The following is a 15381-nucleotide window of genomic DNA, read 5'->3' on the forward strand; positions in this document are numbered from 1 at the left end:
ACAACCACTAAAAGTGATTTTCGGATTACTCCACGGTTGATTTATATGTAGACCTTTTTATTGTGTAGCAGTGATTTTAGGGGCCTGAGTCCTTGTGTAGAATCAGGGGCAGAAATGCGTGCATTGTATGTAAGAACAGCCCAACACCCTTACAATTAAGTCTGTGCTGACAGAACAGAACAGCATTTAGGCAATGGCTGATCTCTAGGACCAGGAGGAGAGATTGTTCTTTCTGTTCTTTGTGTCAGAACAGGAGACATATTTTGACTTAAGTCAGAACATCTCATAGTGGCTGTCATAGCAAATTCAGCTGGGCATAGCAGTGAGGGGGGTGTCTCATGATAATTTTGTCTTTGTGCAATTGCCAGTACATTAAATTTCCTCCAAGTCAGTTCTACCCATGACAGTAACTGCTAAGTAACTGCTAAGCTTCACCCACAAGGTTTCTCATCTTATTTTTTTTCTCCTGTCCAGTTGAGGAGGGACACTGAGGGAGTGCTGAGTGGGTGTCTGACAGCCAGTGCAAACCCCCAACAGATGAGCAGGTTGAAAATTGGTTTATATAAGACTAGTGATCCTTTGCTTTAACCTGAGATTGCCTTCGTACTTTTGACCATTTTAATATTTAAAAATACTCCAGTTTCAGCCGCCTCACTGCAAATGCCTGAACTTTAAAACTTTCCCTGTGTAAAGTTTCCATGTATCCACAAATCTTGCCATTGCTGTCATCCTTAATGTGTGAGTTTCCACAACTTCCCTGAGAGAATAAATGCTTCAGACAATTGAAAAGTGCCTGTGCCCTGGTTCTTCAATTTTATACTTTTTTGGACATGACAGACCATATCCATATGAGTCAGTGAGATAAAGATGTTCCAGTACATCTTCTATAGAGGAACTAGAGAAATAACACCAACTTGTCATTCCAAATAAATTGTCCCAAATGATTACTTAGGGGGTGAGAAGAAACAAGTTCACGCTATTTATTGGAAAAACAACAACAAGAAAGAGCACTGAAGGATCATTAGGTTGTGTCATACTGTGAAGGAAAACTAGGAACTGAGTTGTCTTCATATGTTCAGCATTTGGCAGATAATCGTTCTGTGATTCTGTGGTTCTTATGACAGCAGGGAAGTCATTGTATCTTGATTCCCTTTCCCTTTTATTTGTGTGGATCTCTGCTAAGGAAACCCCTGTAAATCATGCTCATTCAGGAAACACTTTAGTCCAGTGGTCACGCTGATATTGTATAGTCAGCTATACAGAGATGGATTTAAACCTCTAATGCAGTGTTTTCCTGAATTCAGAACAGTCTCAAACCACTCTCGAAATGAGGAGTCAAAATATCTGACAGCAATGTGGTTTTCTGATTCAAATCCTCGATCAGAGGCTGTAACCTGATTTTTTTGAATTATTTTAAAATCTTAGTCTATTTCCATCATGACTTTAATGTTTCTTCCCCTGCTTAATCCAGATGGCATTACAGTAATTTTGTGCTTTTTTATATAAACGTATTAATTGCATGGCATATAATTTATAAATATTTTCTTATATTTAGTGTTATAGTTTTGCATCTATATCAGCTAGATATTTAAAAATAAACATGAATTGTTTATCCTTGTTTTTCCAGATGACATCAAGCATCCGTAGGATGAATGTTGCTCGTCATTGCTTGCTGAGTATGTGATGGAGTTGGAGGGAGGAAGAACTGAGATCAGATTCCTGACCCTAGACCTGTTCCTAGGCCTTTTCATCTGGAAGTCCAAATTTACACTGCTTCCTCTGGTTTCTTTTGCTTGCAGTGGAATGGAGAGCTTGTTGAAAGTATTTTCTCGTTACGGGCTTTGAGAGGGTGTACGGATGTGCTGCGGAATAGCATTTGGATATAAAAATAATTTTTGAAAATTGAAGTAACGGTTTTAAAATTAGTACTAATTTTGAGAGTAGCATGTGCAAGGTGCTGGGAATGGCAGTTCTACAGCACAGAGAAGACTGGGGAAATAAACTGATTAGTAGCAGTTCTTCAGGAAAGGATTTTGGTGTTACGGTGGTAAATTGAATGTGACTCTGCAGTTTTAAATTATTGCAAGTAGAATAGGAGCCATGCTGGGTTGTATTTGAAAATGACTGTAGCCTAGATGATGTGTAAAATAATGTCTGCTTTGCACAGCATTCGTAATGCCACAGTTATGTCTGTCTTACTGTATTTTAAAAAGAAAAAAGGGACCATCTGAAGAAAACTAAAGAGCGAGCCAAAAAAGGTTAGAAATCCAGACAAGATATCATAGGCCTTAATGACCGGGAATTATTTAGCAGAAGGACAACATAATTTGTTCTCCATGTGGCTGACAGAACAAGAATTATTAAGCTTTAATTACAGCAAAACAGATCCATGTAAATATTAACAACTTTCTGATGGTAGAACAGCAAAGCAGATTTTTGAATCCTAATTCTCAGAGGTTTTAAAGTCAGGTTAAATAAATACCAGTTAGGAAGGACTTGGATATGACACGTATTTGCTTTGAAATGAGGCTGAAATAATAAATGACTTCTCAAGACCTTCTGTTTCAGACACATTTTCTTTGACTGGTATTCAGCAGGAGCTCCACTGAAATGTAGCAGCTGAGTCAGTAACCCTTGAACAGAAAAAGATCCACTGTGTTCTGTTACTTTCACTACCTTTGTCACCATATATCTGAAACTCTTCAGTCCTAATTTCTTTGCTTCCAGAGAAATAGTTAATCTTTGTAGCCAATATTACTTCACAGTAACATGAAACTGCAACAATATTGTGGTTTTGTTGCTAAGATGTAGAGACAGCTCGCTTTTTTTTCTCAAACAAAAGCAAATAGATTTAAAAATGGCAAACAAGTGTCAAATAATTCTGTCTCATATCATTAAATGAAGATTCAAAGATAATAATCTTGATATCAAGACAAAAATTACATTTCACATCAGACTTCTTGCTCTTGAGAGCATGCTTAATATAAAGTTAAAGTAATTGAGGAGAATAAAGTATTTGCATAATTATATTTTGGAAATTGTTGTTGTTCAGTCTGTTGAAATCTCCTGGAACACACAAATACATTGCTTTTTGAACCTACTATTCCCAATTTTACCTGTTTCATCTAGAGCAAATCTCATTAACACTACCAGTAAGTATGGGAAATATTGTCTGATGTACTTTGAGATTAATTATGCTTATGACAATCTCTCCTTTATAAGAGAAAGCAATCCATTCAAACAATAGCAGTTCTTTCTGAATTCACTTCAAATGTCGTTATGATAGAATGCAATTTTGGGAATAATGCAAATGTTTCAGTAGCTGGAAGCTATTTTGTTTTAATGAGGTATGCTCTAACATACCTCATATGCTCTGCAGTTTCTACCATTGGCATGGTAAAGTAATACAGAGACAATGAATATGTTTAAATTTAGTATTGGTGTAATTCATCTGATGCTAAAACTAAATTTAGCTAGTTGCTGTATTTTATTTATGCAGATGACTCAAAAATAGTTTTTTTCTGCCAAGTGGTACCTTATAAAGGTTCAGTATCTAATTTTAATTTTCTTATAGCTATGATCTCTATGTTTATTGTAAACAGGGAGAGCTTGATGTTGTATTTCAGGAAGGAGAAAGCACAGTTCAATTACGTATGTGATCCAAGCCAAAACCTATTTGCTTGCCAGGAGGCTGAAAAAAGAGGAACTGGTAGCTGTAATAACAGCTTTAATTTTCAGAAGCTTCTTGTCTGTATGCTGGAAGTTTTCCTGTTATGCCCTACCATTGGGGACTAACATGCCCTTCTTTTCCACATGTAGTGCAATCTTGTTTTTTCCTGCTGACTGGGGGATTTATGTGACGATATAAATAGAAACAATTTAGCTTAATTGTGGATGTGTATTTCATTGGTTTTCTCTTGGCTGATCGTACCCAGAGATGATGGGAGTTGTGGTATTCTAAGCAGGACTTGTTTGGGATGAACAAATCTATATCATGGGTCTATGATCTTGAAGTCTTCTCTGGTGTTGCTGAGTCTCTGCTGGGAGATAGAGGTGTCAATGACCTGTAAGGAGACCACTGGAAAATAATAATATCACTGAGGGGCGGGGGGATGAGGCTGTGAGGTGGTGGTCTTAAGGTCAGGAATTCAGGGATTGAACCTGAGAATGAGGAATTGAAGAAACAATGAGTTGAGTAGTGTAGGATTTGTAGTGTAGTCCTGTCAGTCAAGTGAGAGGGGAAGAGCAAGTGGCAAAGATATAAAAGCAGTCAGAGAAAGGTTGAAGAAAAAAAGAAATAAAGCTCATCAATAACAAATGCCTCTTAGAAAGGTATTTTCTCTGGTCCCTACAGAGCTATGCTGTGCAATTTAACAGATGCTTTGTTCTTGCAGATTATTTTTCACACAGCTTCAGCTTTACAGATAAAGCAAGGTCAGGAAGAAAAACATTCTTTTTCTCAGGAATGGTCAGTCCAATGGGAAATATCAAGCCAAGAAGCTATTAAAGTCAAGATATTAAGATTTCCATAAAGATCTTGAATGTACAGATTAAAAGCTGCAGAAAAAGAGTACCCATTTAAATATATGCCTTATCTGAACTTTTCTAAGCATATTAAAACAAGTAGGACAGGCAAAGAAATACTGTTAGACAAATCTAGGCCACATACTTAACTGGAATGAATCTCTGATCACTTTTCCCCTCCGTCATCCTGAGATTACAATTTCAGTTTGGCTCTTTGGAGAATTCTTTAATGCCTGTTGCAAGTTACTCTGGTTAAAGTGCTCTGATCTCCTGATACACCTGAAAAACCAACAGTGAGGAGAGGGTACAGAAGGCAATGTATAACCAGAGTTCATGTTACTGTCATAAAATCTGATTTTTAAGGCTTTTTTTTTTTTTTTGTATATATAGTGCTCTGTGATCTTAATCAGTTGGCTTTTGAGTGTTTAAACTTGTTCCTTCATCTGTTACCATTGACCCTGTATATCAACATGATAACAACGTAGGCTTAGATTATTGAGTAGACAACTCTGTTGCAAACCTTTGTTATTTCTTCTGTATCTGAATTTTACTGTTATGCAGATAGACTCATGTTGTGACCATGGGACTTGTGAAAGTATAAATGTTCTGTAAGTAGGCACAGCCCAAGAATTCTGTTTTCTGGCAAAAAGCTTTATGAAGGAAAAGCCATCTTGCATTCAGGGAGGAAAAGTTTCTCAGCTGTAGAGAAACTGGAGATTTTTTCAGTTGTATGTCTTGGTTTCATAGGGACTACAAATAAGACACAGAATATGTGTTTTAAGCATCCAGCCAAGTAGTGGGTCTGTGCTTGTTTCCCCTTCTGAAAACTGCCCAAACCCTCTGGAAAAGGATAACTATGTGAATAAAGATGACTGTGTCACATATTTTAAATATATGCTGTATATTCAAATTGCTTGTTAACCACAGAACCATTTACATCAAGAACACCTTTCAGTCTTAGCACTATGTTTGTCAGAGACCCTGATCCCAAGTCCTGTGTGAACACTGGTCTGAATTCCTCATCTGTGTAGCTGAGCTGAACTGTAATCCTTTAGGAACAGTTCCCTTGATTTCTTGGTTTGGGGCCCTGGTGTATGAATTCCTTTGACTCGAGTTCCTCTGAAGTTGTCTGAGAGAAAAGGCAGGATAAACTCAATGTAATTGTGACTTCCTATTCTGTCCCCAGCATTTCTGGTTCAAGAGCCCCCTTAGCTACTGGAGTTGCTGCCTGTAAATTGCATTTTGTACCCCTCTGCTTTGGTAGGTATCTGCCAAAATTGCTTTGCCTGGATACTGCACTCTCTTTGGGAATGGGGTATGCTTACTCCTCTCTGGTAAAAGACTTCCTTTTAATAACAGGAAAAATCTGTCAGAGCTGATAGTGTTCCCTCTCATCCCGTCAGCCTCCCTCATTAAGCAGTGTACTGTGTCAGCTCTGCAGAGGATGTTAAGTGGATTCTCTAACTTGTATTATTGGTGTTTCTCTGACAGCTCAGGCAATTTCAGTAACATGTGGTTTTCATCTCTGAGGTATTTTCTATCTTCACCTAAAACTAAGAGATTTTTAACAAAGTTTTCTTACTGAAACTAGAACTTGTTTACCAACATTTTAAAGTGTCTCTTCTGCATCTGGACCAAGTATGATGAGAGTTAATAAATAATTTCCTATTTTACTTTTACACCTGAGCATCCAGGAGACAGTTCAGAAGGAGGTTTATGGATATGAGGAAAAATTTCTTCACCAAAAGGGTTGTCAAGCACTGAAAAAGGCTGCCCAGAGTTGTGGTGGAGTCACCATCTCTGGATGTATTTAAAAGAAGTGTAGTGGAGTCTGGGGACATGGTTTCGTGGTGGTCTTGGCAGTGCTGGGTTAATGGTTGGACTCGATGATGTTTGAGGTCTTTGCCAACCTCATTTATTCTAACTGCTTTCTTGAAAATATACAAAAGAATCCTAAAAGTGAACAATGGTATTGTTTTTTTTGAAGCTGATTTAGTTGAATGCTATTTTCTGATGGGAGTCTTTGAATACCTGAATTTCATAAAATTACCTATGAACTGACATTAAAAATTGAAGAAATGGAACTTAGGTTGACAATCTGAACTGCTCACTGCTATATTTAGCAGAAATTACAAGTTTGTAGTGCCATCCAGAAAGGTCAGACAGTTTTAAAAAATTTTATAGTTATAAAACTAGCTGCCAGCTTTAATAGTCAAGACGTTTTATAAAATGAAAGTTATGCTAAAATAGAGATGATCTAAATATAGCCATATAATATGCATAGCAGGAACCTGGCATGAATATTGTTTATTCAGAAACCCACTTACACTTCAATAACGTATTTTCACCTGCACATGGCTGCCAGTGCTACTAAAATGCAACCAATAAGTGATTTGGGCCTCTTAATATACGTTGTGTGTGTGGTCTTTTTAATTTCTTTTTAGCAAACACCTTCATCATCTTTACTGTAGGTCCAGGACTAAGGGGGAGGGGTTCATGTGACTCAAACAAACAGCTCACAGATGTAGCTGCCTTACCCTGTTGGCTTTTGGGAGCAGCAGATATCAGTTGCTGGGCATATATTTCATTCAGTCTTCACAGAAATTATCAAACAGGACTCCTGCTGTTATGAAATAAATAATGTGAGAATAACAAGCTTGCTCCGGAAGCAGATGTCCCTGAGTGCAGCTGGTGATGGGATGAAGGAAAAAGGTGCTATTTATTACTAGTTATTATAAAGTAGCTCTTCTGCTGTTATAACACCAACAGGTTCCTTGCTTTTATGGAATAAAGCGAAACACTACAATTTGGGGAAGATTCTTTAGCGTGGGTTTGGATCTTTGCTGAATTTGGACCAGAAAAAAGTTTTACTTCATAATAAGCTGTAAAGCTTGTAGGGAGCCACCATTTGGAACATTTAATAAAAACACATTTTTAAACCAGTGGAGTTATCACCTTCAAGTCTGACTGCAAGATGCATGAAATGATTGATGCTACAAGAAAATACGAGGATTTCTTTCCAGAAGATGTTTTTACACATGTTGCTATGTGTTCTGACACTAAGTGATGAGTTGAAAGAACTGTTGGGAATGAAGCAGCAAGGCAGAGTGAAGAGAAGCCTTTGCATTTGAATAATGTGTTACTAAAACAGCTGACACTGAGGAGGCCTGGCTTTCTGACTAAAAAAAAACCCAAAAAAGTAATGAAAAGAATAACCGTAAGTTTAAATATTATCGAACTTTTTTTCTAAAACCGCAGATTGCTTTGTTTATTTCTTTTAGCTCTTGAGTTTTAAGGGATCTTACTTAGGTTTGGAACCAAGATGATTGTTTAAAATGAATAGCAAATAGAAAGCACGTTTTAAATCCTATGTTCTGTAAAACACTGTGTCTTTCTCACTGTGTCTCTGATATCAAGCTCTGCATCAGTGAAATCTGGCACCATCTGGAAGCCAATCCTGCTTCCACTGGAGCTAAAGACAAATTTCTTCCTTAATGGAAATGAAATACAATCTTTTCATAGAATGTTTCATTTTCATATTAAACTTGTAGCTTTTTCTGTTCATTCTTCATTAGCCATAAATTTCAGCCTAGGCTTAGAAATTGCATGAGCTAAAGAAACCATATGTTTGAGATTATATGTTAGTAAAACTTTTCTGATTTGTCAAAACTCCTTTGAACTAGGTTTCTGGCATGTTCCTCTGTAAATATTTGAAATGAGATATTTGTGTGCCAAAGAACTGAAGGAATTCAGTTTACTGTGGAATATGTGAAATGTCTCTTGAATAATTTATGATGAAGCAACCTAATTAGAGGTTTATTAAGCTTTAATTTGATGCTTTAAAATTAAACGACTGGAATGGTGAAGTAAAATGCTTTTAATACTGTGTGTAGTGGAGAGTATATGAGTTACCCCATGTACCCATACCTTACAGGATCAGATCAAGTACTGACAGTTTAGTTCTAAAAGCTCTTAGGTGTGCTTATCTTGGTATGACAGTGGGGTTTTTTTTTCCTTCTGTATTATTTCAACTTGCTTGAAAATCTCAGCAGGGCATTACCATGTAGAGTACACATATAAAAAGAGGATTTTGGAGGGAGAGTATCCCTACCTGCAAGAAGGAAAGTTTCTACAGTAAACTGGAACTACTTGAAGCATTTGTGGGGAGATGTGTGCCTTAAATAAGAAAAAGCCACATAGAATTTTTTTATTTAGTCCATTATCCTAAACAGGTATCCACACCCCTCTAAGAAATGCTGCTTTTCCAAGAAGCAGAACCATCTACCCAAAATGGGATGCTAATCACAGGTGCAGTCCAACCTCTAGGAACTCTCTGTGTCCGTATAGAACGCGGTGTGGAAAGTATTTCTGTCACTGGGAGGTGTCCCACAGAAACAATACAAGGTTTTAACTTGCATTGTGCTTCATAACAGGAACAGTGATTCAAATATAAAGATTTATACTACAGAAATGTATGTGTATTCTCAAACGTGAATCCACCAATTTGAAATGCCTTAGATTATGACAGAAATCCAGGCAGCAGATCTTCAGCTTCAAGGAAGAGCCACAATTTTTCATTATGAAGTATTTAAGGTGTGTGCCTGTTGTCTTGCTCTCCTCCATGTTTCATTAAATGCTTGTTTCTTTCATTTACAGCTGGGTAGACTATGTTCTTCCTCAAAAATGTAGGCTGTTCCCACAGGCAACTAGGAAAGCTGGGAAATCAATAATTATCAAAATATTTTGAATGAGAGTTTCACAGCTGCTGAAAGAACTTGGGAGCATAGATCATTTGCATGGGACATACTCAGAATTGTAATTTTGAGGGTATGTTTTTGAGGACAGTACTTTCCTGCAGTCACATATTTCCAATCAATTAGACAAAATGCAAGATGTTATTCCAAATCCATGCAAAACAGGCTTTATATTATAATAATCATATTCTTTAAATTTTTGAATTGGATAGTTGGCACACTTTCAAATGCCAGATCTGCCTTAATTGTTTGTCTGGCTTGCCTACACATGGATTATTTATATTGTGTCCTGTTTCTTAATGTGTTTCTCTACAGGCTTCAAGATCTCTCTGGTCCAGCGATTCTTTTATGGTTTGTTTTGCTTAGACAGCTGGAGACTAAATTCTGGTTTAAGGGAGAACAGAAAACTGTGCAAATATACGTTTTCAAAATATCTAGGAATAAACACATTGTCTAGCCAAGCCAATAAGCATGTTCTGCACACTTACTGTTTAGTGAAAAACAATAAGTGTGTTTATAGAGAAATCAGTTTATAGATAAAGCAGCTATAAATTTATTTCCTGCAACAGAACAGGAAAAAGAAAAAAGCTCAGAAAAACGTAGCCAGCATAAGAGATACCTGATTAAAAAAAAAAAAAATTACAACATGCCTACCAATTGGTTTTGTGAAAGTTAAGAACAAATCCTTCAAACTGAGGTAGCTCAGAGAATTGCCACAATCCTCTGGATTTTTAAGTGCATATATAATCTTTACAAAGCCTTTGAGATCTTCTTATTAGTGGAAAAGAACCCCACTGTTCCAAATTACAGCTTCTAAGAAGATGGTACACTGCCAGGACTTCACACAGGAAAATAACTGGTCCTGAAATTGAAACAGATCTTCTTTTTCGAGGAGTCTAAAAACCTGAACAGACTGTGCTCATTCACTTTGTGAAGATCCACCCTTGTGACCTAAGCAGGCTCTGTTAGCCATATGCTGATAGATATTATGCAAGTGCTGTATGTTCTCTCATTTGATGACTTGAATGCCTTCAGCTGTGTGTAAGATTTATCTGAAGCTCAAAACTAGAGAGCAAATTTGTCTTCTGCTGGCAGAAGTGCTGCACTTGCTTTTGAAACACCGTTAATCCTGAGCAGAGACTACCCGACTGAGAACATTTGTGAAACTATCTTTCAAACACTTGCCTTTAGTTAGAAGTTGAAGACTGAGACTTGCTGAATCTTTGGTATGCAAAACCTTGAGATGAGAGCAGGTGGGATGACATGCCTGAATGTTAAAAGGGAAAGACCTAAATCTCGGTGGAAACAAGATATTTAGGCAGGATTGAGAGAAGATTAGCTGTCAAACTGAAAGAAGTCTGGTTGTTTCATTCACTGTGTATACTTCCCACATATTAAGCCTTCAGAATTCTGCTTTTCAAAATTAGAATTGAATTGTGTTGAACTGCTTTTTAAACACCATAGATATTACAAACAATAAGTAGAAGGGACAAGAGCTGCTCAGTATGAGATGGTATAGGACATTCTTCACACTCAGAGTTGCAAGTGGCCTCCCCAAGGGCCAAATGAGGTGCTTTCGGGCGGGAAAACTTGAACTTGAGCTCTGAGCTGTGTCAGGCTGTGTCAAGCATTATCCAGGCTAATCTGCTTAAAATTAGCCTGCATGTCTCATCATCCCTTGGTAACTCATCTTGTGTTGCAGCATAGGCGTATTCATAGGAGCTGCCTGAGGGTATTCATTAAGAAATGCAGATTTTTTTCAATATTCAAAATATTCTTTTTGTTTACAGTTTTCCAGCTCTTGTAATTGCAGCTCTCAAACTTAGCTGTACACCGTTAGACCACGAGACTTTTTTTTCCACTACTTTTATTCTGGAATCAGTCATTTACAATTATCACTTGACTGGAAAGACAAGAAAGAAAACACAGTTGAAGTTTTTTCCTAACAGATGATTCAAGGATAAAAAAACCACAAACACTTCAACACAACATCTAAGAGAAAATGAGATTGGATTTGAAGAATATTGGCACTTTTTCCAAAGTTTTGGGAGCATGGGGAACAATTGAAATTTGAAGATGGGCCTAATGTTGAGAGACATGGAGATGCTCAGAAGGTTATGAGAATAACCTCCCTGTATACACCATGAGGGTCATTAGCAATATGGAAATTTCTTAATCTAACTTAGTAGAATCAAATTTTACACAGACTTCTGTGCTTGATTTCCCCCAAAACATTTGATATTTTTTTTTGTCTGTTTGGACAAATTCACATTTTTCTGTTTAGACAAAATCACTTATCATCCTAGGTGTTGCTCCCTTCTAACTCTGCCTTCAAAGAAAATCATACAGCTCCAGCTGTGGTATGAATTTGGAGTCCTGTAACTGTGTACTGTTATTCTTCATGCAGACACTGCTGAGAATGCTGGTAATGGTTTAGCTTTGAAGAGTCTCAGCTAAACTGGAGAAAAGTGCCCCTGTTGCAAGAAGTTTTATTGAGGTAAAGGGTAAAGATTCCCATTTAGAAACAAGCTTGTATAGAAAGTGCTTGATGGTTTGATAAAGTTTGCAAAGCATATAAAGTACTAATAATCATCAAATTATTAACAGTGTTTTGCACTTTATGTACAGACTGAGTGACATTCCCTTTAAAATTGTTGTGGTAACTCCAGATTTCACTGGAGGAGTTAGAGAAAAATCCATATAGTAACTTATCTTAATACTGTCTGGCTATGCGTGAAAACTATTTCCTATAATTTAAGTGTGTTTGAATTTGAGAATATCAGTACTGATTGTAAATGCAGCTTTCAGTTCTCTTTTAAAAGCAGATTTTTAATTTTAAAAGCGTTTGCTTATTTTTAGTTAGTCTGTTTTGAAATTACAGTTGACAAGAAAGATAAGAGCAAAGATCAGCTAAGGAGGAAAAAGGGATTTTGTGTCTTTGTACACTTGGGGCAACTCAAAGAAATTGGAGCAGATGCAGTTTACTTGGAAGTGAAAAGAATAAGTTGATTAGGAATGTTTGTTCTCTCCAACTCTGATTGTGTAACCCTGAGGAGACTCAGCTGTATACTGGCCTTGGCATACACATAATCCAAGCTTCCATAGTCTAATGTTGATTAAGGAGTGAAATGTTTAATGATTTATTTTTCTTCAATAAAAATTGCAGTAGGCAGCTAATAGCAGCCATGAACTCCCTACATAGTCACGAGATAGTTCTCCACAGTGGAATAACATATATCTGAAATACATCAGTCCTTGGGCTTTCCACTGGCATATTGACTCCCACATGTTTATTTAAAAATAGCATATATTAGAATAGCTTGACAGAAATTGTGACTAGACTATTAGTCAGTAACCTCAGGAAAAGGAGGCTAAAAGTATGCCAAGTTGACACTTTCTTACAGTGTACTGTAAACACTGGAAATAGTCATTTGCTGCTCAAGTCCAATAGTGTGAAAGAAAAACACTTAAAAATATATCAGTATGTAGTCAGCAGTTATAAAAAAACCTAATCTGAAATGAAAAAGACTCTTGTTCTGATCTCTGTTTACCACAGTGATGTTGCAGAGTAGCACCAATGAATCATGAATTGTAACCTGCCAGTGTTATTGCTACCACTGAAGTTGTCAGTCTTGGTAGGAACTGGAAATCTCCAAAGCCAGGTAGGAGACAGCAAAAAAACATGATGTCTCTATTACTGCCTCTCCTCCATAACAAGTTAACTTCATAAACATCAGAATTAGGAAGCTGTTTGCCCATGTATGTGTGTTTTATGTCTGCTTGCATGCTTTGTCTCGAGTTTTCTCTCTGGTTAGAACATAAGTTCTCTTTCCTGGAAATACTCAGAATTTTAAGAAAGCATAAGTATGTTCTGAAGCTTTTCTCTCAGTGGAATATGTAATGTGATTACATAAAGATCTCTCCCTTCCCATCTGTTTAGTGTCACAGAACTTGTGGGAACATAATATCTCTGAGGTCATGTCCCTCTGTCAAATTTTGTTAAAATTGAGGAATGTGTTCCAAAGCTATTGAAGGAGATAAACAGTGTGAAGTTATAATCCACATTTCCTTAGGATCGGGGGAAAAAAAAAAAATCAGTGTTCCATATCTCTGTGACAGAAAAACAATTTAACTTCATTACAGAATTTCACTGCTGGGTTTATAGTATCTGTGAATTATGTTATTACTGGGTTTGCCTTACTGGCCTTTTGTTTAGATGGAACAATGTAGTATTTGCTACTTGGGCTTCAGGAGCTGTTTTTGGACACTGTGGGTGAGGCACTGTACAGCTGACGTCATGTCACTGGCATCAGGGGGAAAAAAGGAAACTTTGCAAACAAAACCTTGACTAATACTGAACACCAGTCTTACTTTTCTAGTCTCTGATGGTTAAACTGAAGATGCCACCATAAGCACTTACTGAGGAAAAAAATCTTGCTTATTCGGTTTTTGTTTTCCAGGTAAAATATTACATCTGAAAATGCAGTCAGTGAGGAGAGTCACTCAGTCAAAACAGACACAAATACGAATTCTGCCTATTAGTTGTTTTTGTCTCTCTGTTTTTTAATTATAGATTTTGCTTTCAAACCTAAAATTTTAAAATCTTGACCTAGGAAATTATTAGGTTAAGAAAATATTGAGTTAAGAAATTATTGCTCCATGAGAATGGGTTAGCTGCTGGGGAAAACGAATAAATGAAGATAACTTAAGACATTGGATGGAACATAATTTCCAGCTTCTACAGTTTTGGTTTAGCTTGGTGCTGCTGTGTCTCAGCTTTACTAATTTCATGGAGACAATATCTGTTCTCCGTTGAATTTCGGCATTTTCTTTCTTATTATCTTTTTTACAATTCAGCACTTGAGGTACTTTCCTTTTCTGTCCTTGTTCACGCTATCGGGAAGTTCTTCAGAAAACTAAATTAGGCAGTTGATAAAGTCACGTATTAGATTATGCTCCTCATTAAATTTCACACAGTGAAGGTTTCCCTCTGTCCATGAATCCAAGGTGATGATGCGTGGCTGCTTTGCCTATGCTAATGGAATATCTAACTTTGTTTTACATTGGTGGAAATGATCCATTGCTCTGTTGAGGGAGTGGAAATGTTTTGCCAGATACAATTTTCCTGTTCTTACTAAGGCAACAACAATTGCTTTTTAACAATGCAAATGAAGAGCATCAGCATAATGATAGTTCTCTCAGTATTTGACAAATTACATATGTTTGACTTTTTACAATTATAATGAAAGTATTAGTAGAACTTAATAACACTAAATAACTGTTCTTTCTATATTTCCATCCAAAAAAAGAACCTGAGTATTTTATAGTTTTTTTTTTTTCTTCTGGAGTCTAAATCTCCTAAAGATAATAATTCAAAAAAAATATGACATTGTATACTTTAATTGTTTTCTTTTTGCCTCTTTCATCGTGTGAGTTCTATGAAAGATGGCTAAATAGTCTTGGCAGTTGTTTTGGAACTTGAGTTTTGTAAACTGCTGTGGCTCGGTGTCAGTCATCATATATATGAAGGCTCAGTTTTAGAAAATACTTCATTGTAAGGTGTTTGTCCTTTAAAGAAAAGCCACTGAAGACACATAATATGTTTTAAATTGATTGCTGTATGGTTTCAGGGTCTCTGGACTGAGGACTGATGGCCAGCACATTTTGGTTTATTGTATTTCATAAAACCAAAAGACAAATACTTTCCAATAGCTGAGCAATCCTTGGTGTCCTTAAAGAGCGAATACTTGAAGAATATTAAAGAACAAAACTCAAAACAACACTCTAAAGCCAGAGGTGACTATGCATTTAAGGAAATAGTGGTGCACCAACCACTGATACAAAGGTACTGATATATTTATTTAAAAATAAAATTGTATTAATCACTTTCTTAGGTATTATCTTTGCTTTATGCTTTCTTACATTAGCTGCTTCTATTTGCATAGCAGCATTCTCAGCAGGATAAAATGCTTTCATATAATAAACTCTTCTCTCCTTTAAGGGACTGCAATGTTTCTCTTACCCATTTTTTTTTTTTTTTTGGAACGTGCAAGCATAAAAAAATGTTTGCCTTTTCTAATGGCTAATGCTACTTATTATTCTG

At 36.6% G+C, this 15381-nt stretch overlaps 1 long non-coding RNA gene across 4 annotated transcripts in view; it reads left to right on the top strand.

Annotated features, from left to right (window-relative positions):
* LOC135415484 (uncharacterized) overlaps nt 1–15381 on the top strand; it is a 174185-nt gene that overhangs the window by 64700 nt on the left and 94104 nt on the right. For 2 of the 4 annotated variants that reach the window (XR_010431150.1, XR_010431148.1), the window contains exons 7-8: nt 11686–11775; nt 12835–12940. This is a non-coding gene — a long non-coding RNA (uncharacterized LOC135415484). Of the gene's footprint in view, nt 1–1627; nt 3931–11685; nt 11776–12834; nt 12941–14908; nt 15121–15381 lie in introns of those variants that run through there. The other 2 variants (XR_010431149.1, XR_010431152.1) reach the window with 2 other exon arrangements.

The sequence above is a fragment of the Pseudopipra pipra genome, chromosome 6, assembly GCF_036250125.1.
Source record: "Pseudopipra pipra isolate bDixPip1 chromosome 6, bDixPip1.hap1, whole genome shotgun sequence".
In the NCBI taxonomy this organism is placed as follows: domain Eukaryota; kingdom Metazoa; phylum Chordata; class Aves; order Passeriformes; family Pipridae; genus Pseudopipra; species Pseudopipra pipra.